Source organism: Ambystoma mexicanum, chromosome 1p, assembly GCF_040938575.1.
Source record: "Ambystoma mexicanum isolate Mex_15411 chromosome 1p, UKY_AmexF1_1, whole genome shotgun sequence".
Classification (NCBI taxonomy): Eukaryota; Metazoa; Chordata; class Amphibia; order Caudata; family Ambystomatidae; genus Ambystoma; species Ambystoma mexicanum.
In genome coordinates, this window is record NC_090921.1 from 353,611,099 (window position 1) to 353,637,045 (window position 25,947).

Genomic DNA, 25,947 nt, shown 5'->3' on the forward strand with positions numbered 1-25,947 from the left:
TGAGCATCTTAAAAAAGTTTGTGGCAGATTCTGGACCAAGTTGGGATATCCGATTACATATGGTCCTAATGGCCATCAGATCTACCCCTTCATCTGCAACTAAAATGTCACCATTTGAGCTAATGACTGGACGCAAGATGGTGCTTCCACAGCATTTGCTCTACAGGACCCAAGAGCAGACATTAATAAATGCCTCCACAACTCACGAATACGTTGAGAATTTAAGGAAACACCTCCAACATGCTTTTGCCTATGCTCAGCGGAATCTAGAAAGATCAGCCGAGAGTATGAAAACTCACTATAACCTGAAGACTACCATGAAAGAATACAATGTGGGAGACCGGGTCTATCTATAAAATTTCCAGAGGAACCAGGCCAAACAGCAAATATTTCTGCCTACATGTAAGGGACCTTTAGAAATTGTAGACAAGATCTGCCCAGTCGCCTACAAGATCTGCATCCCGAAGGGTAGTTTGGCAGAAGGGGAATACAAGTGGCTCCATATTAATCAGCTAAAGTGTTGCCATCCCAGGCACACTCTGTAGCAACTGGAGGAGTCCTCTGCAATCCCAGAGGGGGCTGATCCAGAGTAATATAAGTCCAAACCTAAAATATCCCACATATAGCCTATAAAATTCCATGATTCTTGAATGCAAATGTCTCCTGATGTATAAAATGTATATGTTCGCCCCACCATTAATATGTTTCTGCCGCTTTGCTTTGTTATCCTAGGAGAGATAAACCATGGAGACTGACCAAGAAGGACGACCCGGGGACCGGGAGCAAAGATCCGAGGGGCCTGAGGTACCGCCCGAAACTGCCATCAGGACCGGCGAGGAGAACCGATCGATCCACCCCGATGGAGGAAGAGTTGCTGAACTGTGCCATCTGTGGAATCAGAAGAAGATGATGCGGACATCCCAGCACGTGGATCAAAACATCCTTTGCACCCGACTCCCCCTCGACTCGAAATCAAAGTGCAGTCGGGCGGGGGGGCTTGTCGGGTGTCTTGACCCACGTTTGAACTATTATGCTACAACATTGGTGCTGTGGGCTTAGAAAATCCAAGATGGCCGAAAAGCCCACACTTGCGCCAGAATTCAGGAAAACCGAGCAGTTTGCGCACAGCAAGAAGGTCACCTAACCTGCCACCCACCAGTGCGAGCGTGATGGGCCAGAAGCACCATGTGGTGCCAAGGAAAAAAATGCTTTGAAATCACCTTTGTTTCTCTGAAATGCGAGCTAAAACTGCCTATTTTAAACATTGCAAGATATTCAAAAATCTCACTGAACACCGGCAGACATTTGGCAGAATGTAGTCTTGTGTGCATACAAAATCTGGAAAGATGAAGAGCCTAAAGCAATGTTTATAACAAAACTGGCTGAGCTGTGGCTGTCAGCAGCTTAAGTGAAATTGGACTTAAAGCCACTAAAATCTAAATGTTTAAATGAGTGACCTACGAGTGTCACATAGTTTGCAACTGTTTAAATGTCATAGTTTTGAACTTAGAATCAGCATTCTAGCTGCATGTGTAAAATTGTAAGTTTGATTTGAATGAAGAAAAACTGGGAACAAAAGTGACATTTAGCTGAAGCCTGGCTTAAGGAGATTGAATTCTGCCTGACAACTACCCCCGACAGGAGTCGAAACTTGCCCAGCAACTGCATTCACAGGCCTGGCTACCTTCTGCTGTTCCCACCAAAAGGAGATCACACCTCTCTGATTGAATCAGAGGAGGGGCACCTGGGACTGCAAAGGAAACAGAAAAATGAACCTTCCTTGGCTCAGGCAAATGTTAAATTAGGGGGGTCATAAATGGCTTCCTCTTGGAAGAAACTGGGAGGAGCAGTGCTTCTGGGAGCCACCTGAGCTGGAGGCGGGGACAGACAAATCCTCCCATGTGCTTTGGAACCTAAACCACACCCATCTGGGCCAGAGCATAATTTTAAAAAGATAGATAATTCATAGTACAAAATTGTCAAAATTATATAATATCATTTATTCTTGTGATTTTTCTGTGCACATTTGAAGAGGTGTTAGGACTCTGTGGTATGCTCTGGGGGGTAGTAGCGGAAAATAAAGCATTACTCCAAATGTCTGTATGTTAAAAATCTGATGCCCATACTCCTTGCGCACGTTCGTGTAAATTCTGGAAAAGTTTAGAGGTTGTGTTCTGGATGAAAAGGGCAGAATTCTGTCAGAAGTGGACACAACATTGTACAATGACAGGGATCAGATGGTTTCGTGCTACAGAAAATATGTTAACTGGACACATAATATTAGAAAAATTGTACATAGATAAATATGAATTTAAATCAAAAATAGATTTGTGTGCAAATTGACAAATTGACACGGGGAGGATGCTCTGACCCATAAACATACCTCATCACGATGACACTCCATTTCCTTCCCCCAATCAAGGAAGAGAGGAGAACTTGGCCAATGATAAGTTGTGAGAGGCATGCTTAGTTATGCCCACACACACACCCATTTTCAAAAGACATAAAAGGAGCCACTGGGACCCAGGTAGAGACATTCACTTTCCACTTCAAACTGATTTCTTGCGAAGCATTTTGCTGGACTAGACAATATCCAGAAGACTCCAGAAACAGAATTTAGAATCCAGACTTCAGAACCAGCAGCAGAGAGGCCTAGTCCAAAAGCTGAATCCTTCTCAGCAGGCCTCAGAATCCAGCAACCTATCCAAACTATTCAACAGCCAGGCAAGCTGTTTGATTCTAGCTAGAACCCTGTGCCAGAACCCAGAAAGCAGTGCTGTATCCAGAGATCCAGACCAGCAGAGCAGAGAGAACCGCAGCTAAACCTGTTGACCAGATCGGTGACGGAGGCCCATTCCTTCCAAGACTAGGAGTGAGTATCCTGAAAACTGTGCCAGAACCAATCTCTTAGTCTAAAATAATCTGATTCAAACCATTTTAACCTGTCCAGAACTGCATCATAGAAAACGTGTGTCCATTCTCTGATTTCAAACCTGCGAAAGTTTCATTTGCCATTCTGAATCATTATTTTATTTCTGAGAATCTACCTCCATTAAATTGTCTGTATCTTTGGAACTGCATATGCTAGGAACGAGATTTAATTTTTCATTTTAAAGCTAAGATCCTGAGCTTTCCAACGACTTTGTATTCCTTATAATTTTTCCGTAATCGTGCTCGACGCATTCGGAAAAAGTGCCGCAAATTGAAAACTAGCTCAAACTTCTTCACCTGTCGAAAATCGCTGTCTTTTGCTTGCATTGCTGAGATTTGTTTCAACTTAATAATCCCTCAGGAATAATTGGTAGTGTTGACCTGAACCAAACTTAAGTAGCTATCACCTACCCTGAATCTCCTATAGGGAATTAAAAATCATTTTTAGCATATTTTCACTTCTTTGCAAATCGCATTTAAAGTATTTTTGCCTGTATTTTAAAATCATCCCTGTGCTCTAAGCTTGCTAGGGGGGAACTGAATTGGTATAGCATTTGATGGTATTCCTGAAAATTGTGTGCTCCCCTTCCATGTCTTTATACTGCATAGGGGGGGGATTGCCACAAGGGGACACGTGAGTATATTCTCTCTTGTTGAAACCACATCAGTTTATTTCTGTGCTGCATTCTTTCCATCATTGTTTTTCCTTGAAACCATAAAAGCATTCTCTGCTACCTTATCCTTCCTATACCAACTCCTAAGTGATTACGAAAGTGTGCTAGTATAATATTATTCATTGTTGATCACTGTCATATTCATAAGAGTGCTATCAAGTATTAATTTATTTATAAAAGTGTGATATATATATATAGATATATATATATATATATATATATATTGTTTAATTTGTAATATAAATCTTTTAATTTGCAAAACAAACCTACTTCTTGGCTCAGTGAGGTCAGGGGGATTCAAATAGAGCGGCGTTATACAAGGGTTTATCATCCAGATTTATGAACTAGTCTTAAAAATATATAAATAACGGCTTCCCTTGGGCATCCCAGACTAGGCACTGACTTATTTAGAGTACTGAATTGAAGTCCCTTAACACTAGTTTCTTGCCGATATTGCCCCTTAATGACTGTGTTTCTAATTGGTGCTTGTTGGAATTGATGGGGTTGTGAGAATTGAGTCTGTACTGGTATTTGCAAAACTGATGTGGATGTGGTGCATATTCCTAATTCTGCGTGTGATCTTGGGCATAATATCCTTGTGTATTTGTATTGTATTCTGGAGCTTATCCTATCCACCCCTCTGAGATTGCCAATTCTGTTGTTGCATGCCTCCTCTGCTTCTACATGTTTTAGCCATATGTCCTATTTTTCCACAATTCCAACCTGTTAAGGGTGGTCTGCCATTGGATCCTCCCCTTCCTTGAGGGTTTTTGAAATCCTCCTCGAGGCCCATTCCCTCTGCCTCTTGGCATATAGTTATACCCAATCTGATCTTGGGTATTGGCTCTATTATTTTGGTGTGGGAACTACATCACTTGTGTCGTGTTTCCCTCATTACTTGTCAACTCTGCTCCCTCTTTGGCAAACTTTGATAATTTCTTCTGCACTAACTTTGCATCTTCTTGCTTTCTCCCTTGGCTTTCTTCTTATCTTTTTCTTTTAGCATTCTGCAATAATTCACAATTGCCAGTTGTATCTCAGGTCATGGTTTTGCTTCAATTGCCACCTGTTTCTTTAACTGTCTCTGTATTGGTTCTGGTAGTCCCTGACATAATATGTGGATCATTAATGCTACCGTTTTGTCCTATGGTTTTTTCATTTCCGCACTCTGTCTATCCTGAATATTCTAAATAAAGGCAATGGGGTCTTCATCCTCCCTCATTATCGCCCCAATATCCGATGTATCTGGATATTGGACTCGCCATATGTCTGCTCTACAATTATTGAATGGCGCTCCATTGTGCACTTTGTTTTGCACTTAGTTATGCAAAGCTTCTTTTGGGTACCCTGCTCTTCTCCAAATGTCATCAGCCCTCTCCCCCAGGATGGCTGATCATCGGCCTTTTATGTCGCCTATGGCTGACGTCATTCCTGACGTCCTTTTCTCTAATTCTTTGATCAATTTTCCCGCACAAGAAGTTAAACTCGGCAGGGTGCATTTTGAAAATGTTCCTTATCCATCTGTGGCCATGGTATATATTGTGTCCAACACCCTCTTTTCTCTAATAGTGGGAACTGTGAAAACCCTTGCCCGTGGTTATACCTACCCACACTCTTTTTTTTCCAGGCTGCATTATTATCGCCTGCTTGTTTTCTCCCTGGCAATGCCGTCCATCTGCTCACAAAGGGCACGACACAACCCCTGTATTGTGTGATCATACTTGTGGTTGTTCAGTATATGGTATTGTTCTGGTGTTTTTCTTATAGGGTCTTTTAAATCCAACAGTTTTACCCCTTTATCTATACTTGATTTTCTTGAAAATTCATATGCTCCTTCTTCTCGCGTCTTCCTATTTTCGTTCCTTCCTTCATCTGACATTATTACGCTTCGACGTCATGAAGATCTAACCTATTTAAAGATAATGTTCTATGATTGCCTGGTCTGGCGTCATCTAATCTTCCTGAAACTCCTGGTTCACCTGCTTGACTTCTATATCCTTCCTTAGCCCTCATTTGTCTATATAATTTCCCAATCCTTGTCCCTATAGTCTCTGTGTCTTCTCTCCATGTTGGTATGTCTAATAATTATTGCAACCCTCCATGGGACGGTTGTCACCCTATCTCTTCTTCGGTTTGTTCTTACGTTTCTAGGGGTATCATGCTTCTATGGCATAAATATTCAATCTGTCATCTTTAACTCCCCTACTTCTGTTCATTTCTTCCTTCTCCTTATTTCTCTTAAGTCCTCTTCATCTCGCCTTCTTTGTAACCTATGCACTTTCAATATTTGGGCTTCTATTTCTTCTTTTTTCTCTTCTTTTAGTCTCTCCTCCCTTTTTGCCTTATGCTTTTTAAAAAAAAAATATTTCCTTTGCTTACATTCCTTGTCCCTTTCTTGTTTATTTAGTCCCTTTCGTCCTTCTTTCCATCAATACCTTTATCATCTGGTTTGAGCAATAATTGTCCTTCCATTCGCTCTGTTCTATTCTTGTACCTTTTTATCAATATCCTTTATTCCTTATTGTTTCTCTGCCTCTTTCTCTATTCCTATCTGTTTATTCTGTGTATCCCTTTTATCATCACGCTTTACTTTCATCGGGTGTCTGTATATATTTGTGTTCTCTGCTTTTACTCTCTTCCTCTGTCTCTTCACTGGTATAGGCAGGGGGTTCGTATTGGAATTAACATGCCCCGCAGCTGCTTTTAGTTCCTTTAGAGGGTAAAATCCCTTCTCTTTATCCTCTGTGTCTTCTTCTCAGGAAGGAAAAGAGGCATTACATCTTCCCCTTTATGTTGACTAAGCATCCACTCCCTATAGACTGGGTGTTCTTTCTCAATCTGGTACATTTTCCACAGCTCCAATACTGCCAATGTTTTCTCTAGCTTCTTTCCCTAATGTGTGGCATTTAAATATGTCACCAGATTACATAATACTGGGTTTGACAACAAACCTCCTGGAGGCCAGGGCGTGAATGTCTTGTTGGTTGTGCCCTTAATCCATTCGGAATGATACTGCCTAATGTTGACTGTATATCTTGGTAATGTTCTGCATACATGTGTGAGAGGTGTTTCTTCCATGATGACAAGGCAATTCAGACTGACATTACTTACCCGATTTTCTTCTTCCTTCCAATTTAATTAAATATATTGTTTTAATATATTTGAGCAAGCACCATCAATTGCTGCTCGTATTCGAGAATATCAGAATATTTCCCTACATTTTATTGATATTTTTTGAAAAAACCTATTGACACTATTCTTTTTGCTCCTTCGTTTACAGTTTCCATTAATTATTTTTGTATCATTCTTTGTTTTTTAGTATCTTTAAGCTGTCTTCTTTATTTATATTTTAGTTTCATCTATTTCTAGCTTTTAGATTGACGTCATTCCTTTGTCTAAAAAAAATTTGGAAATAAATATGTTTTTATTTATTTATGCTACCATTTCTTATTATTTGTCATCTGTTTAAACACATTATCCTTTATACAAACATATTATACCCCTTAAATATGTGCACTTTCAATATATTGATATTTATTCCCCTTATGGACGCCTTCCTTTACTGTCTTAGTAAATGTAACTCTTCTCTTTTTGTTACTCTCTCGTAGTTTGACAGACGCTCTTCTAACTGGCTCTCCCTTTAACAATCCTTAATGCTCCGATAGGCAATATATTGGGTGCCTTTTCTGTCTCTCTTGAGCCTGTGAAATTGAGGTATTATTATTTCTCTTCCTTTTATCATCCCCAAAAATCCAGTTAATCTTTATGTTTCTTTTATATACAACCTAACAAAATTACAGTCCCTCCGCTCTATGTTTTTACCAGCTGCAATGGTCTACTTACATCCGTGGCTCAGCTTGAGTCCCTCAGAATCGACTCTCCCTCAATCGACCAGTTTGCCTTTCATCCGCGTGGCACCTGCGGGAACCGAACAGGAATTTCGTCAAAGGGAGTCCTGTTGACCATATGTTGATCACATGACTCATTGTGCACTGCTCTCCGCAGGAAACTCCTCGATCATTTGGCTCGTGGCAGGAGCCATTGATCATCTTGGTCTGGGCTCTAGGTCGTTTAGACCTGAACCATCCGCAGTGCTACCAAATGTGCTCTAGCACCTTGAAGCATCTTTGTGCTAGATCGAATTACCAATAAAAAATGGTCAGACCAAATAACTGAACAGACTCAAAGAAGATGGTAAAATAAAGCTTTTATCTCAATGAAGGAAAGCAGGGTGCATCATCATTCATCAAATTGATTCATGCAGGATCACAATGTCTTTTTGATTATACTTCATAATAATATATTGGATGTGTCACCTATGATGTCATCCTATGTGGCATATTACAAAAACCTATTGAGTGGTGGGATTGGATTAGGGGTATATGTCTATAATGCATGAATATTAGTCTCCTATTTGTGGTCCCTTGTCTGTAGGACAAGCCCTGAGCTACTTCTAAATACGTATAACACTGATTAAAGCAGAGAATATGGCAGCAGAATAATACTTTGCAACCTTGTATGTAAAAGTGCATTCCAGACTTTTCTGATTGGTGGGCAACCCAGATCCAACATTGGACATTCGACTCGCTAGCAGCACGTACATAGAAACGAAACCCAGGTGTTTTGAGAAACATCAGCTCTGCCCTAGTTTTCCCAATTAGTCCACCCTCTCTCATCGCTAGTCCTCATGCCAATGTCCCACGGTTTGAAGGCTGACCAGTCTGAACTATCTCGGAACATTCAAGGGAGTGTAGGCACACTATTATTTTAGCTTCAATCCTAATGAGTAGCCCTTGTTTGCGAGCTCTACGTCGCGTGTTAAAAGATCATGAATGTGTCAATTTCGACAGTGTATTCAACAATATTTGATTGAATTATACTGGATGCAGTTGATCCTCTTGGCCTTTAGGCACTTGCTCACTCTATCCCATATAAAATGTATGCACTTTTAATTGTCCAGTACTTGGCATTCGTAAATGTTCTTGTTCCTCCTAATCTTAAGATTTATTTATTTATTTATTTAACATTTATAAAGCGCTCACACAGCCCGCAGGCATCGAGGCGCTGTTACAGGAATTGTTTGTTTTTCTTACATGCGTAATTGTGGGGGTTATTTTTGTCTTAGTTACGTATTTATAACGCGCTTAAACACCCAGAGGTTTCTAAATGCGGACCCGGGGATCGAACCTGTTGTTGCTTCGTGTCGTCTTGCTTCCAAGACGCGCACGCTGCCGCTAAGCTATCCTCCTTCGCACATGGTCTGCTTGTTGGACTCCCTTTATGCTTTGCCTTCATCTCTCAAAATAGAATCCTGGTCCTAGGCCTATGTACTCCTCTATTTTGCAAGGAAAAACAACTTCTTCAAAATCTTTTCACTTTAAGATCCCATATGGGGAAGACTGATGCACAAGTCACCAAGGTTGAGACCAGGGTTGGGACAGTGGAAGACGACATCACGGCATTGAAGGGCAGAGGTATCAGTAAGAAAAATTAGGATCTTGAGTCTCACTTCAGACGTAATAATATACACATCATAGGCATCCCTGAGAACAATCAGGACAGTCCCATGGAGGATTTTGTTGAACAAACTTAGTTTAGACTGTTGGATGGCCCTAAACTTTTATCACAATTCGAAATTGAGCAGGCTCACTGCTCTCTGGCTCCCAAACCCAGACATGGGGCTCCACCACGCTCTATAATTGCCTGTATTCTCAACGATCGGGACAGGGATGCATTGCACAGGGCGGCCAGGGCCAAGGGTGGAGCCAATGCTGTGCTCCAGCAGGTTCCATCTATATCCTGACTTTTAAACAGCAGTGCAGAACGAGCGCAAATCTTTCTTGATGGTGAAGAAGAGGCTACGCGACCTGCGGGTGGAGTATGTCATGATGTACCCGGCCAAGCTCAGGGTCGAGCATAACGGGAACGTAATCTTCTTCATAATACCTGAGGAGGCCTTGACATTTCTGGTCGAACTTTTAACTGGTTGACCCGAACACATTAAAATCATCTTATTAGTCCAGGTGTTCACCTGACCAGGATCTAGTTCTTGATCTCGTTGTTGTGTTCTTACTTATATAATATACTGGGAAGTTGCTCTGGTATTACCCATTGTTACTATGCTGTGACGGCACTGCATACTTGTTTTACTATGTAACGTTCTTTTGAGATGTTGGCTGGGCTGCTGCTGGCGCACAGCCCCCTATGCAAGGTTGCACCTGTTGTTGTCATTGGTTGATGGGCAGGTTGGGATTTACTCCTCTGATTGGGAGGGGGATGGGAGTAGCGGTTTTAGGGGGGGCAAAAGGTTAAAAGGTTGCTTGACTTGCGCTTGGAGAGACAATGCGTTTCTTTTTCTGGGTCAACCTGTTCCGTGAGCTATACCCTCCTGGCCTATTGACATGCGTCCACCGACTAGATGGCGGATGAGGGCCTAATATTCATGAGCTGGAATGTCAGGGGGCTGGGCAATCCTGTCAAGATGCGTAAATTGCAGCTTTATGTAGAACAACACAAAGTTTGGGTCCTCTTTTTGCAATAGACACTTGCATTGGCTGGGCGATGTGATAGGTTTGGCAGGTCATGGGGCTTCCAGCGCTATTACACCACCTACTCCACTCAGAGCTGCGGTGTGATGATCCTGCTTCATAAGTCCCTAAAATTCACCCACAAAGGGACACATATAGACCCCCAGAGACATTACGTCTTGCTGTATGGTTCATTGTTTGGGCGGGAGGTGGTCCTACTTAATGTATACAGTCCAAACATCGATGACCCAGAATTTTACTCCCAACTCTTACTGATTGGGTTTCCTCTTATTCCTATACTGTGGGGCAGTGATTTCAACACCATAGTGGACATTGACCTTCATAGGCCTAGTGCCAGGGCACGTCAGCTGTCCAGAGGGGCTAAGACCATCATTGAGGCGCATGCCTCAGTAAAAGTGGTTTAAGCACTCTATCCCGTGAGTTTTCCTTCTACTCAACGGTGCATGATTCGCATTCTCGAATCGACAGATGGCTATTGTCAGATGTACGTGTTGGATGTATAGGGCAGGTGTCAATCCTTCCTAGGACCTTCTCAGATCACTGCCCGGTCACAATCTCATTGAAATGGGGTGAGGGATGTGGGACGGCGCACTCGTGGAGTCTGAAACCCAATGCTTTGCTGGGCCCGGTTTTTTAGTCGGACCTTGGTTCGGGTAGCGACGATTATTTTGAGTTCTATGCCGGGGCAGTAGATTCTCAAGCTACCCTGTGGGAGGCTTTCAAAGTCTACATTCATGGCATCGCCCTCGCGAAAGAGGCCAGGATCCTCAGATCGATCTGAAGATCCATCAAGAAGAGCAAGCTCCTACTTGCCCAGCTTGAAGAGCAATATGCTTCTTCTCCATCTACTGGCACACTTGGTGAGATAGTGTCTGCTCTGGACACCTTTAGGGCCCATGCGGACCCGGAACGCAAGTTCCTAGATGTTCCCCATGCCGCGAGACAGTATGGTGAGGGGGAACATCCCGGCAGACTATTGTCCCACTCTGGCCCACTCTGCTCAGGAAGTAAATGAGGAGTTTCGCTCCTTTTATGAAGCATTATATGCAAATTACGACATTTCCCCCTCGTCAAATATTGAGTAATTTCTTGATAGTCTCCCGCTTTCAGTGTTTTCTGCTGAGGCTAGAGAGGCACTGGACCGCCCAGTGACAAGTGGGGAGATACTGGGAGCCATTGATTCTCTCTCAATGAGGAAGGCCCCTGGCTCCAATGGCTTTCACCACTGATTTCTATAAGTGCTATAAGGGGCGCTTTGCTCCCTGACTACCTGCTGTGTGGGAGGAGGCGTGCGTGGCCGGTAGACTTCCCCTCACACTTCTCAAGGCGATTATCTCTGTACTACTAAAGCCCGACAGACCAGCTACACAGTGTGGATCGTACCTGCCCTTCTCCCTTATAAATTGTGATGTCAAGATCTTTGCTAAGGTGCTGGCCCTTCGGCTAGCCCCTACATGACGTTTCTCATTCACCCCGATGAGGCAGAATTTATTCCAGGGCGCTCCACGGCACACAATCTACAGTGCTTCTTCGACATCCTGGCCCGGAAAAAATCCGGCGATGCAAGCAGTGGTGGCAACCTTAGACATGCAGAAGGCCTTCGACTCTGTCTCTTGGTGGTTCTTGGGGGCAGTACTGGAGAAGGGTAATCTCAGCCCCTGCTTCCTGTCTTGGGTTAAACTGCTTTACGCATCCCCTGTAGCAAGGGTTTGCACCGGGGGCCGGTACTCCACCCAATTTGAGATTGCCAGGGGAACCAGACAGGGTTGCCCCTTCTCTCCCCTGAAATGTGCGGTAGCTATCAAACTCCTGGCGGACAGGATTCCACAGAGACATGCCCATAGAGGTATAAGAGTCATGGGGGACCCAGAGATCATTTCGCTTTATGCAGATGATGCACTGCTCTATAACCGCTCCACTGAGGTGAACCTGGCACCGACCATAAATTATTTTCTCCTTTTTGGTGAACTTTCTGGGTTGAAAGTTAACTGTACAAAGTCCACACTGTTCCCACTGACAGACATCACCATAGTTCCTCCGAACCTTCTCGGGTTCATTTGGTCTCCATCTGAGATAAAGTACTTACGTGTTGTAGTCACACGTCACCGGACCTAGCTATATGACCACAATTACGGGAGTTAACACTCTTCCCTTTAGCGGAAGCTTGGCGGTTGGGCGAGACTGATGATCACAGTGGCCGGACGAGTGGAACTCCTCAAGATGGTAATACTCCCACAGCTTCTATTTAGATTCCTGAATGTCCCGCTCTGGCCGGGGACTGAATTTTTCAAGAAACTCACTCTAGTGATCAATAGCTTCATATGGTACTCTGGTGCGGTCCACTTGAAATTGGACACATTAGCCAGCCTTATGTACAGGGAAGATTTGCTGCCCCTAATCTCAAGCGACACTGGATAGCAGCCCAAGCTCTCTTTGCCACGTTTTGGTTTGATCCTGGCGGATCTCATCCTCATGTCAAACAGGAGCGCCTGGCGGCAGGGAACCGTGACATCTGTTCCTTGGTCCTCCCCTCCTCGGTCTTGAAACTGGAACCCACTGACCCTACGGGGTCACGATAACTTCATGGAACAGACTCTGGGGGCTGGTGGGCACCCCCCACCCATTCCACTGTGACCTTTCTCTCTGAAACTGTCTGCCGGAGACCCCCCCAATGGACGGATCAACGTTGCACAACTAGTCGTCAACTGGATTTGGTGACTTACGAGATGTGTACACTATGGGGTCCTTCACTGAGTTGCGTGATCTGCCCAAATCCCTGAGGTTGCGCCCCTCCAGATGGCTGCAGTATGCTGGCCTGAGCCGCAAAATCAAAGACAACTGCCAGGAATTCCCCTCACTTCCCCATGACGACTCACTATTAACTATGGTTATGGGCGGCTCCTCGATACAGAGCGGAGTGGCCAGGCTTTACAGACTTCTTCAGGAACGGGCATGCCAACCACTACACAGGCTCCGTAAAGCATGGAGTAGAGATTTGGGTACTGACATATCTGACAAGATCTGGGGATATACGTGCACCTGCACCCAGGAGGTATCCTTTAATTAAAGATTCTATTTGATCCAATTTAAAGTGCTGCATAGATACCACTACACCCCGGCTAGGATGCACCGGATGTCAGAGGAGCGGCCCCCTGAGTGCCCTAGATGCAACACCGACAATCGTGGTTATATTCACATGCTCTGGTCTTGTCCAAGAATTGCCATCTTCTGGGAGGGAGTTTGCGAACCAATGACATGCTTGTTCCATGAGTTTCCCCATATTTGCTGTGGCTATAAGAAGTTGGCAGGTCTCTGTATGTTTCTAGAAACTCGTTGTATATTGCTATTATGGTCGCACCCTGTAGCTCCCACCTTGGATCAATCGATTCATGCTGTTACTTGGGCTTCGGATATATAGGGAGCAGCGTTGGTCTACAATGCAGCCGGCCACTAGTAGGCCTAGGAACATTTGGACCATTTTTCGGACTTACTTGCATTCTTTGACTGCTTCCGAGGATGGAGGCAGCAATATTCCTCCTTCCCCTGATCCCTAACATTGACAGTACACTGTTAGCTGCCTTCTGTCTGAAGCCTCATGTTGTAAAATGTGCAAGTTCTATTTTCAGTGCCCTACATGGTCACTCTGTTGGATTCTAAGCTGTTAATAGGGGTGAATGGGGTGTATGTGTATGCTCGTCTTTCCTTGTTGTAATGTCAAGCATGTTAAATAAAAGTTTAAAACAAAAATAAAATGAGGATTCAGAAAGTATATCTATTGAGACAGTGGCAATCAGAATATAATATAGAGTGGTTTACATGCTTGATATTTCATGACAGTGATTCACCAACACTTGGCCCTTGACATCGTCATTGCAAACAAATGATGCGCTAGCACTTGATCATCTGCTGCAATCTGAATTTTAACAACTGCCCAGATGATTAGTTGTTATTATGCATGATCTAATAGTATGGACACAGATGATGGACTCCTTGCATGTTATAATAATAAGGTTCTTTTCTCTAATCATTGAGTCTAACAAAGCCTTTGTGGGTGAAACACATTGTTTGTTTTTGACATCCTGCATGATATATTGTAAACTATTTGTCATTAATTTGGTACAACGTCCTTTCGTCGCCTGCAATAGCAACACCAGGCATTTCAACGTGTATATTATAACGAAAACGTGCCCCCCCAAAATAATTTTTAAGATAATTCAATTTTCGTTAGAATGTATACGTCCTAATGCCTGGCGGTGTAATTGCAGGCGATTAAAGAACATGGAACCATTCATTCTTGTGTGCATGGGTCATTGGAGGTGCTGTCTTTTCCCGCTGAGAGAGTCTCTTTCTCTTTTGGATACCTATGTATGCTGGCTGAGTATGTTTGGAAAGGCACACTTGTTCAGCAGCATTGTGCTGGATACCTCCATATAAAATCTATACATTTTTGTTCATTCGTGGGGGTGCTTTAGACCCCCCCCCGGGAGTACTGTGAGCTGTCAAGTTAATTGCTGGGCCCCCATTCCTTTGCTGCCTGTTACAGAAACCAATGGCATTTTAGAAGTGAGAAGTGCACACAGCTAGTTGGCCTCATGGATACTTGTGCAAGGAATACAATATTGAGGGAGGAGGGTGATGTCAATATACTGGAAGGGTGCAGAAGGAGGAGACTGACACATGCATGGTTGTTGGCATACACTTTTATTTTACCAAAATAAAAGAGAAAACCTACCTCTCCCTAACTCCAAGAGGGGGTTCTCTACCTCAACTAAAATACTAAGGATTCAGTCAGAATTTCCATGTAATCAAGAGTCCATCGTCCTGTGTCAAAAACCTGTTTCTGTCCCTTACACTTGTAACTAAACTAATGAAGTATATGATCTTCTAATTCCTGAAGAATGTCTCCCTTCTTCTGGACAATGGATCACAGTTCCCAGTCTTTGGTGGGATCTTTACCTGAGGGAATGGCTCCCATCCCCAGGTCTCAATCCCTTTCCAAGGCACAAAAGGAAGTTCCAGGTTGAAATGTTAAAATGCAGTAATGCTCTCAGTTCAAACTCTAAAATGTAAAGTTTCAGTTCAAACATCAATATTCCTTATTGATCATAGTTGTTTCTTTACTGCTGGGATTGTGGAGAATGCCTCCATTCTCCCTTACTCTCAGTAGTTTCAAAATGGCAGGAAAATTACTGGCCTTTTCTCAGTCTTACTTTGCAGCTTACAACATCAGGGGGAATGTCTCACTTCCCCTGGCCTTTTCTCAGGCTTACTTTGCAGTTTATAACCCCAGGGGGAATGTCTCCCTTCCTCAGGCCTTTTCTCACACTTTTGTTCACAGTTCCCTACACCAGGAGGAATGACTCCCTTCCTCTGGCTCTTTTTACACTTTTTGTCACAGTTCACCGCACCAGGGGGAATGAATCCCTTCCCCTGGCTTTTCATACACTATTTTTCACAGTTCACAGTGTTAAACCGTAATCATAGAATACCTCCTTATTATGAATATTGGCCTAAGCCCATTCGCGTTACACAGAAAAACCACGTTTGTAATGATTCAATTTTGGTTAACTTCACCACCATTTTAGGAAACATCCGCAATTTTGATTTCAACACGTGTTCCATGTTCTAAAATGGTGGACTGTGTTTTTGACTTGCAGTCGAGCGTACTACCTTTGAGTTTTCGTTAATGTTTAGGCTGACCGAGAGCAGACTGTTTGACTAATGCAAAGAAACCTTGTGTTTCATATGAACTGTCATTCAAGTGTTGTCTGCGCTCACAAGCCTCATCCTCGTATAAACACAGTGACAATGGAAAGCAAACTCTGGTCGTGTGTTCTGGCTGAACTGCATTGTAGCGAATCATGGAATAAGGCTCACCGTGGATCTATGAACCAACAGCATCATTGTGACTTCATGTACATGTAAACTTGTTTAATCCTTTGCATAATATTGTAACATCTGTCATATGAACCAGGCATGAACTCTAGCCAGTGAATTATTAGCTTGGAGAGAGGCTGGACAATACTGCAAAAACGGTATAAATATGTCTGTGTTTTAGATGTCTAGCTCTCACACCCCTCACTGTGTCTGCTGGTTCACACTGCGAGGTGTTGGGAGCCAGACAGCTATCTGTTTTGCTTTGTAACTGTACATTAATAAAAGATACTTGTATCTTTTCATCCCATGATTGGCGTATTTCATTTGTGGTACTTAGCCTCGACATTTCTTTGGTCTTTCAGATGGCACCCGAATAGGGAACCTCAAGATTGATGCCACCTCTTTGAAGAGAAGACGCGGCTACTGGACCGGGATCGGAGAGTGAGAAAAAAGGGGGCCCCTTTGTATGAAACGCGACACCTTGACAGTACTGCACAATCCGATCCCTGGCGGTGAGCATGCGGTCCGAGAGGGAATCTTGATGAGGGTCCTCATATCGAGGGTGGGCTGTTTTGCTGAAATCACCAACCACGAGGGTCATCCTTTGTAATCCGATCGGACCTCCTTAATCCTTTGAAATCAGGTGAGTCATGCCCCAATTCCTAAGTATCCTGATATTTGGTTGCAGTTTTGTCCTCATGAGCAAAAACGACACCCAGTAACACCAGTGATCTGATATGCCTGGGAAATTGACTGCCTGTTTCAGGGGTTTATTCCGCAGAGGCAGACAATCTTCGAAATGTGGCTGACCGGCACCACAGGAGGGGTCGCCGGCATTTACTATGTACTGTAAGTACGGCATTGGTAGTATAGTATTCAACATTATTTGGCACAGACAAACTAGACATGCTTCCGAATTTCAGTGGCCAGTTCATGGTAGTTTTGAGATTGCCTGTATATAGTATTTAGAGTCTATATTGTTAAAAGAAAGAAAAAGGCTAAGCTTGCAGCATTTGCTTGCAGCATTTGATGTAATTCAGAATTGGAAAAAGGAAGCTATCGTCATATGTCCAGCTCCGAGAAAACATTATTGTATGATCAACAGAAACAGTTGGAGTCTGTTAGAAACATGGATATGGCTTTCTAACTTGGTGTACAAAAAATATATCTGTCTAAGGATTTTCATGGCTCAGACCAACAAATTGATAAGATTTTAATGAATGTAGGACTGGTGCCACTGCACCACCTCCTTATGTACCTCTTCCTGCTGTCTTACCTCTTCCAGCTCTTGCACCTCTTCCCGTAGATGTCCCTTTTCTTCCCGGTGTCCCTCTGCCTCTAGCTGTTGCTCCTCTTCCTGTTGTTTCTCCCCCTTACCGACTATTACTGTTCCTGTGATTCCGTCTTTGGTGGCAGCGGTAGTGTCTCCACTACCTATTGTACAGGATTTGTCTACTCTCTCTTTCCCAAGCGGTTCTGCTCCGATTGTAGCAAATGAAGACACAAGTGCTGAATCAAAAATAGTGACTCTTAGTACAGTTTATAAAGATAGGAAGAGAGAATTGTACGCTTGGGCTCAGAAATGTATAGAGAAAGGTGAAGAATCAGCTGTCATAGCTACACTTTTTGATCTAGAAGAATCCCTAACAGAATGTTTTGATTGAGGGAATGGGAATACACTTGGCTGCAATGTGGAATGATTTAACAGACATGGATGTCCCACAAGGGTTAAGGGATTTGAATGTCTTAGCTTATTTAAGGGACACTGCAGAGAAAGTACATGAGCATGTTGAGAGGCTTTTTGAGTTTAAAAGGGAGTTAGATCAGTTACAGAATGATGAAACAGATGGTGATAGATTGGGCGCTCTGTATGTGCACAAACTGTTTCTTCCTTCTTGTAAGTCAATCAGTGAAGAGACGCGAATTTGCACAAGGGATACGCTTAGATGGATTTCGGATGTGTCGATATCTCCCATAGAAGTATATGATACATTTAGTCAGTATACTCCAGAAATGCAAAAGAAAGTGTTACAGGTAATGGTAGAGTACCTGCAGGATGAATGTATGAAGAAGATTTGTTGTCCCGCAGATTTCATGATTATTTATAAGAGAGCATTTGCGCCTGATACTGCTTCGACTATCTTGTCGCTCTATCTAGCTTTATTGCTTAACAAACATTCGGAGTTGTCTACTTCTCAAATGCCAATGAGAGAGGTCCCTCCGACATTTGGAAATTCCAGCCGATGCTGTAGCAGGCATACCAGCTACCACTATTGAAGCTCACTATGTTTTGGAATTTGTTCATGTTCCGATGGGAAGTGAATACTATTAGACAGTCGATTCCAGACATTAGGAAAAATCCAACAGGGTGGCATTTGTCAGTTTTCACTCTGGGTGATATAGACTTGTTCCCTGTGATCCTACCTGCTGATTTATGGAAACAGATTAGAGCTGTAGATGATCAGGCAGGGCTGGGTGACACATGGGTTAGCTTGGTACGGTTAGATGGAGAAAGGAAAGCTGGTGAGAAACCGCCACAGTGTCATGGTCATGAAGTCAGGGGCACAGGCATGCAGGGGTCGCATGCACAGGAGACCTGGGTGGACACTGTCCTGGTGCCTTTGGCGCCAGACTCATCAACAAAAGTAAACAAGAACATATATTTAAGACCAAAAAGGTTTTATTATGGACATAGCACTTCAGATGCATTAACCTTGAACATTCCATCCATTAAGCTGGATGCATTAACCTTGAACATTCCATCCATTAAGCAGCCCCAAGTGTATTCTTGGTTGTGGCTACTAATGGATTGCCTTCGCACATGCTCCCTCTCTAGGAGTGGCAGGGTGTGGCTGGTAAGCCGGCCCTAATGGGCTTTCCCACAATCTCAGCTATGAAATGATATGATATTATAGGTTATTTATAATCCGCTTAATACCCAGAGGTTTCTAAGCGCGGACCCAGGGATCGAACCTGTGGTGCTCCGTATCGTCTTGCTTCCAAGGCGAGCACGTTGTCTACTGAGCTATCCTCCCGAGACAAAATAAGCTGCTCCGATACTCAAGACAGACGTTTCGTGTTATTCTGCACTTGCAAGCAGCGTAACGCTCACCGTCGCCTGAGGCCAGATTTACCTTTGAAGATCCTGCTTCCTGGAAATCCTGCTTCCTGCCAGCATACTTACCAAGTGGGGGAAGCTGTTCTTACATGTACATCTCTTCGGCGAACCAAGTATTCATCTTTACACTTTCCGGAACGCCGATATCTTCATCTTGGCACCGCAGCACGACACGCTCCATCGTCGACAGCTGCGCCTGCAAGGAAAAACCGAAGACAAGGTTAGATATCCAAAAAACAGTCAGTTTAAGGTTGCGCTTCGTCATACTTCGCGCTTTTCCTTAAACCATCACCTACCTGCTGTCGAACATTGCGGTAGCATCCATTTTCCATCTGCCCGCATCTCACGTCTCACAGCTGCATTGAGGCTGCATTTCCATCTAAGGGAAGAAAACAGAATAGAGACATTATTGCGGACATAAATAGGAGCAACAAATAAAGACATTACACAGAATGAACAGCATCACAAGAGCTCAGGAAAGACTTACCAATCATAAGGAGAAGCATAGTCGCAGCTGGCCTGGACTAATCCTTATCAGGGATCAGTGAAGTAACTAGATCCCATTCGACGCCCCCTGCCAGAAGTAGCAGGATGGAGAGCTTATCTTCCATAATTCACAGGTGAGCTTTATGGGCCAGCGTATGCTCACAGAAACCGTACTTTGAGGTGAAGGGTTTGAGAAGTACAACAATCACAGATTGGGGCACTCACAAACTCTTATCTCCACAAAGGAGCAGTATCACCATGTACCAACACTCACAGCTTTTCTACTGAGGGAGAGTCCTGAAGGGGGTGATTCAAGTTCAAGGAAGGCTGAAACCGTGCCCCAACGCCTCCTCAGAGACCAGGTGAGCGTAACAGAAAGCGAAGCCTCTAATACTCTCTGCCTGGGCGTTATGGAAACTTCGGAAACAGATCAGTTAGCGCTTTTAGTAGGGGAATTACGGGCTGAAGTACATGCTTCAAGACAGGAAACCAATGCATTACGGAGGGATCTTATTGTAACTCGAGAAAAAAATGACCAATTGGCAAGACAAATGTTACAAGCACAAGCAGGACAGGTTCCACTGCCTGAAGTGACCCATTCTTCTCATTCTTCCACACCACAACAATCAACACCGGTTCAGGTGGTTCTTCCAGGAGCAGTGCCTCTAGCCCCTCCCGAACGCTTCATCGGCGACCCAAACAAGTTCGCTGTATTTATGAACCAATGTCGCCTTCATTTCTTGTGCAGACCAGGAACCTTTCCTAATGACCAAGCCAAAGTGGAGTTTGTACTCTCGTATTTAGGAGGTAGTGCGGCTGACTGGTCTATACCTTTGGTAAATCAAGATGACCCTTTACTCTGGAACATTGGGAATTTACAACATGAGATAGAGAAATTGTTTGCCCGTCATACTCAAGGACAAGCTCTGGACAACGAGTTGTCACTCAGACAAGGGAGTCAAGATCCATTAACCTTTATTGCAACCTTCAATAGTCTCATAGCCCAGACCAACTGGCCAGAAGAGAAGAGAACTACACTCTTTTACTGAGTGTTACGTGGAGAACTTAAGGATGTGTTGGCGCAAGTGTTGAATCCCCCCGAGAGGTGTGCGGACTACATAGACCTGACGGTGCAACTCGATCATTGGTTGCAGCATCGGAAAATGGATCGAGCTAGATCAGAGGGATGGTCAGTTTACGTATGACCTTGTGAGAACCAGACTAAACCACATGAAAAGTCTGAGCCAATGCAAATTGATGGATTACGAAGTCCCCTTACCAAAGCAGATAGGGAAAAAAGAAGACAACACCAGCTTTGCTTCTATTGTGGACTGGCAGGTCACTTCCTCCGTGACTGCCCAGTAAAACCACCCAAGAAAACAGTTGGGGCAACAAACAAAACTGATGAAGAAGAAGAACAGAACTCGGGAAACACCAAGGCCCGGCAAGTGTAGGGGTACGCTTGTCGAACATGAAAAAGGAATCTGTACAGCCCTCACATCTAGTCCTTCCAGTGCTTTTGGTGAATCACAAGCAACCATCAAAAATACATGCCTTGGAGGCATATATTGATTGTGGAGCTGTGGGTAACTACAGTGACCAAGATTTGGCTCTCTGAATAGGCCTTCCTATCTGACAGAAGCAGAAATCGGAAAACATCACTGCTGTGTGAGAAAGTCAAGCTTCTATGTCAGAACGGGCATCAAGAGGACACTATTCTTAGAGAGGCACAGATCCACCCTACTGATGAGGTCCAACCAGACCGAAAAACGTGTCTGGAGTTTCTGTTGGTACTCTTGTTCAGAGGAGAATTGCCTAGCATTTCGGTGCCGGACTGCCCCAGGACAGGACAAAGACTGATATGTTTGGTATATTTCTTCTCTGTGAAAGATAGTGAGCTAAAGATTCTGGGTAAGTCTCTCATAACCAGGACTAATGTCTGGCAGAGGAACTCCCAGGACCCCCTTGTTAATTTGCTCTGTGAATACCAGTTCATGCCCTTCGGGCTATGCAATGCCCCCGCGGCGTTCCAATTCTTTATGAATGATGTACTCCATGAACTACTGGATGTTTGCACTCTTGCTTACATTGACGACATTCTTATTTACTCAAATTCTATGGAAGAACATGTAGGCCACGTCTGGGAAGTCTTAGAGAAGCTTCGACAACACCAATTGTATGCCAAGTTGGAGAAATGTTTTTTCCATGTAACCGAGGTTGTGTTTCTCGGTTTCATGCTCACACCACAAGGCGTACATATGGATACACGAAAGGTGGATGCAATCCTCCAATCACCCTCACCAACATCCATGAAAGGAGTGCAAAGCGTGCTCGGATTCGCCAACTTTTACCGTCGGTTTATACCTGGGTTTTCACAAATTGTACATCCAATTACCTCCTTGTTAAAGAAAAATCAAAAGTTCCGTTGGTCGACAGAAGCTGAAGAAGCCTTCCAGAAGTTGAACCTAGCATTCACTAAAGCACCAGTCCTTCGACACCCACAACCAGACCTACCTTACATAGTTTAGACAGATGCTTCAAAAATAGCAATGGGAGCAGTATTGTCACAATGAAACCCTGAAACAGGACAACTACACCCCATCGCATTCTGGTCCCGAAAATTTTCAGCCCCCGAGTTGAACTACACAATCACAGATAAGGAATTACTGGCGATTAAAGCAGCATTCAAGGCCTGGAGACATTACCTTCTTGGGGCGAGACATACGGTCACTGTCATCATGGACCACCGTAACTTGCAATACTTGAAAACTGCCAAAGCACAATCCTCGCGTCAACTTTGTTGGGCTCTCTTTTTCACAGAATACGATTTTATTATCACTTATATTCTCCTCGAGTATGCAATGGGAAAGCAGACGCTCTATCACGCATGAGTGAAGAAAAAGAGGCTTTTACAGCATCTGACCCTGTGGCCATAATTCCTGAGGAAAGGATTCAAACCAGAATAGCTGCCACCACGTGTGTGGATGACCAAAGAACCAGTGTCACGATCCATGCCCCTGACCCCCTCAGGTATAAGAGCCCCCTGGCAGCAGAGGGGCTAAAGCCCTTCACATTGGCCCCAAGGACCTTAAAACTCCATCATAAACATACATGGAGTCAGTCCTGACGCCTTTGGCGCCAGGCTCATTATCAGGAATAAAGTAATACCTGTTTTGGACCTTAATCTAGCATGGAAGCCTATTACACAGCTCAGTTTTTTAGAACCAAGCCGGTCTATTTTTTTGGGTGTGGCTGGGCCTGGAACTACTTTACCTGGGCTATTTAAACCACACCCAAACAGCAGAACACGCTTCACGTTATTCTGTACTCCTGCTGCGTAACACTCACTGTGTCCAGCTCCTGCTCATCTGCTTCTCCAGCGGCCCGATCCTGAAGCCCTAGATCCGGATTCCATTAATAACCTGGGAGAACAAGAACAGCATTAGCGAGCAAGAAAACTTACCTGTGAAGTAACCGGCCTTGAATCCATCCTGCACTTCGCTTACTTCGCCCATCTCAGGAGTTTGCAAAGGTAAAGAAACAAGGACAGCATTAATAACAATTCTTACCTGGGCAAGCAGGGAGCCCTGGCAGCACCCTGCGCTTTTCTTACCTCGCCCATCTCCAGGTTTCACCTCAACCTGCAAGGGAGAACGAACAAGGTCAGCATTAACAAAGCACTTACCTGGGCCACTTACCTGGGCAATCAGCGCTTCAATCGCTCATCACTCCGGAACATCACTGCAACCTGTACAAAGAAGAGAAGAGAACACAGGTTAGCAATTAACACCAATAAACAGTGCAGCGCTCCGCGCATCAATAACTCACTGTGGTCTTCACCATCGGCACGGCAACTCCGAGATCGCAACCATCCCTGTGAAAACAAAAGAGATATTGAGACATTGTTAGGGAAAAGTGTAGTGGAGCAAGACGCCGAGAAGACAGAGAAAACGGAGTGAAAGAAAGAGACAGAATAAAGATTGAAAAGACATTATAACTCACCTGGAAGACAGGAAGCAGAGTCGGAGTCAGCGCCGGTCTGGACCCGACATAAGGGCACACAGACCAGTGAAGCAACTAGGTCCACGGAATGCCAGCACCAACCACGCGCCCCTGCACACAAACGCAGTACGGAGAGTTCAACGCACAAAAACCTAAGGTGAGCAAGAACCCCAAGGGAGGGGATTTGGACCAGAGGGAGGTGGGAGTCCACCCCTCACAGAACAGTATCTTAACCCGCCATTCTCCTGTTATAGGCGCTACCCAACATCTGGCACATAACCAAGCAGAGAGGGGTCTGGGATAGCGCTTAGACCTCCATCCAGTATTGTGTGGCACCCCCGTGGATACCAGGTGAGCGTAACAGAACACAAAGCCTCAATTAAAACATCCACCTGGGCATCATGGAAACATCAGAGACTGACCAACTAGCCCAGTTACTGGGAGAATTATGGGCCGAGGTGCACTCTGCCCGGCAGGCAAAAAACCAACGCCCTTAGGAGGGAGTTGATTGTCACTAAGGACCGCACCGATGAATTAGCCAGACAATTGCTCCAAACACAGGCTGGGCAGGCTCCGTTGCCAGGAAGTATTCCATCGGTTCCAGTAACATCCGTCAATCCAGTGCAGGTGGTCCTCCCTGGGACAGTTCCTTTGGCCCCACCGGAATTTTTTACGGGGGTCCCAAAAAAATATGCAGTATTCATGAACCAGTGCCGCCTCCATTTTCTTTGTAGACCTGGAGTCTTTCATAACGATCAGTCGCGGGTTGCCTTCATTCTGTCATATCTGAGTGGCAGTACCGCGGATTGCTCCATACCATTAGTAAGCCAGGATGACCGACTCCTGCGGGTTTTCAGGGGGTTTCAAAAGGAGATGGAGGAGCTGTTCTCCCGGCATACCTAGGGCCAAGTTCTGGATAACGAACTTCTGTCCCTCCGCCAAGGCAGCCAAGATTTGTTAACATATATCGCCGCTTTTAACAGACTTGTCATTGAAACTGGGTGGCCTGAGGAGAGACGAACAACGTTATTCCATTGATGATTACGGGGGAATTGAAAGACGTCCTAGCTCAGGTGGTAAACCCGCCAAAAGACTGTGCAGAGTTCATCAACCTAGTGGTGCATCTAGACCACAGGCTGCAAGATCGAAGGACAGATCGAGCCAGAATGGAGAATCGGGCTGTGTATGCACGCTCAAAGGAGAACAGTCCACGTTCATCAGAAAACACTTAGGAACCCATGCAAATTGGGGGGGTACGGAGCCCATTAGCCAAGACCGAAAGAGACAAAAGGAGACAACAGCAATTATGACTGTACTGCGGGAAATCAGGTCACTTCCTCAGTGAATGTCCCGTAAGACCCCCTAGGAGAACAGTTGGAGCAACAGAGAAAGAATGAGAAGAAGAGTCAGAAAACTTCCAGGCCCGGCAAACGTATAGGTCTGTTTATCGAGTGAAGGAAAAGAGCCACAGACCTCAGACCTTGCCATGCCTGTGATTTTGATCAGTCACCAACAACCGTCTCGGATGCATGCTGTGGAAGCATACATAGACAGCTGAGCCGTTGGTAACTACATAGACCAAGGCCTGGCAACAAGGATGGGGCTTCCTCTCTGTCAGAAAACGACAATTGAGAAGGTCACCAATGTCGATGGCATGGAGATAGCTTCTGGTTCTGTAACTCAATGTACAGCAGAATTGACACTTCTGTGCCAAGACGGACATCAGGATGCCATTGCCTTTGACTTTGCCCCTCAGTTCCGGATGATTCTAGGGATGCCGTGGTTGGTGTCTCACAATCCTTACATCGACTGGCGAGCCAAGAAATCCAATGAGTGTGCTCATGTGTGCTACCAAGTGGAAATGCCATCGTCTGACCCAGAGACACCTGTTGAAGATAAAGAGGCATTGGTACTAGGTGTAACAAGTACACTACCAAGCGAATACCATGATTTCCAAGATGATTTCCAATAAGAACAGTCTAATACCTTACCCCCCTCACCCGACCTCGTATCTGGTGCACAAATCCTGTGTAGTCGAATTTATGCACTCACCGAACCTGAAAATCTCCACTTGAAATCATATCTGGACCAATGCCTGGCAAACGGTTTTATCTGCCCGTACAAATCCCCGGCAGCATCGCCCCTATTCTTCGTACCCAAGAAGGAGGGGGACTTGAGAACGTGCATCGACTACCGCGCACTAAACCAGGTAACAGTTAAAAACTGCTATCCTCTACCCCTTATCCAAGAACTGCTGGACCAAGTCAAGGATGCCCAAATTTACACCAAATTGGACCTCAGGGGGGCATAC

The 25,947-nt window shown here is 44.5% G+C and overlaps 1 protein-coding gene across 1 annotated transcript in view; it reads left to right on the forward strand.

The window, feature by feature from the left end:
- The window catches only part of LOC138482856 (sodium/iodide cotransporter-like), a 570,535-nt gene that overhangs the window by 389,047 nt on the left and 155,541 nt on the right, over positions 1–25,947 (forward strand). The window lies entirely within an intron of this gene.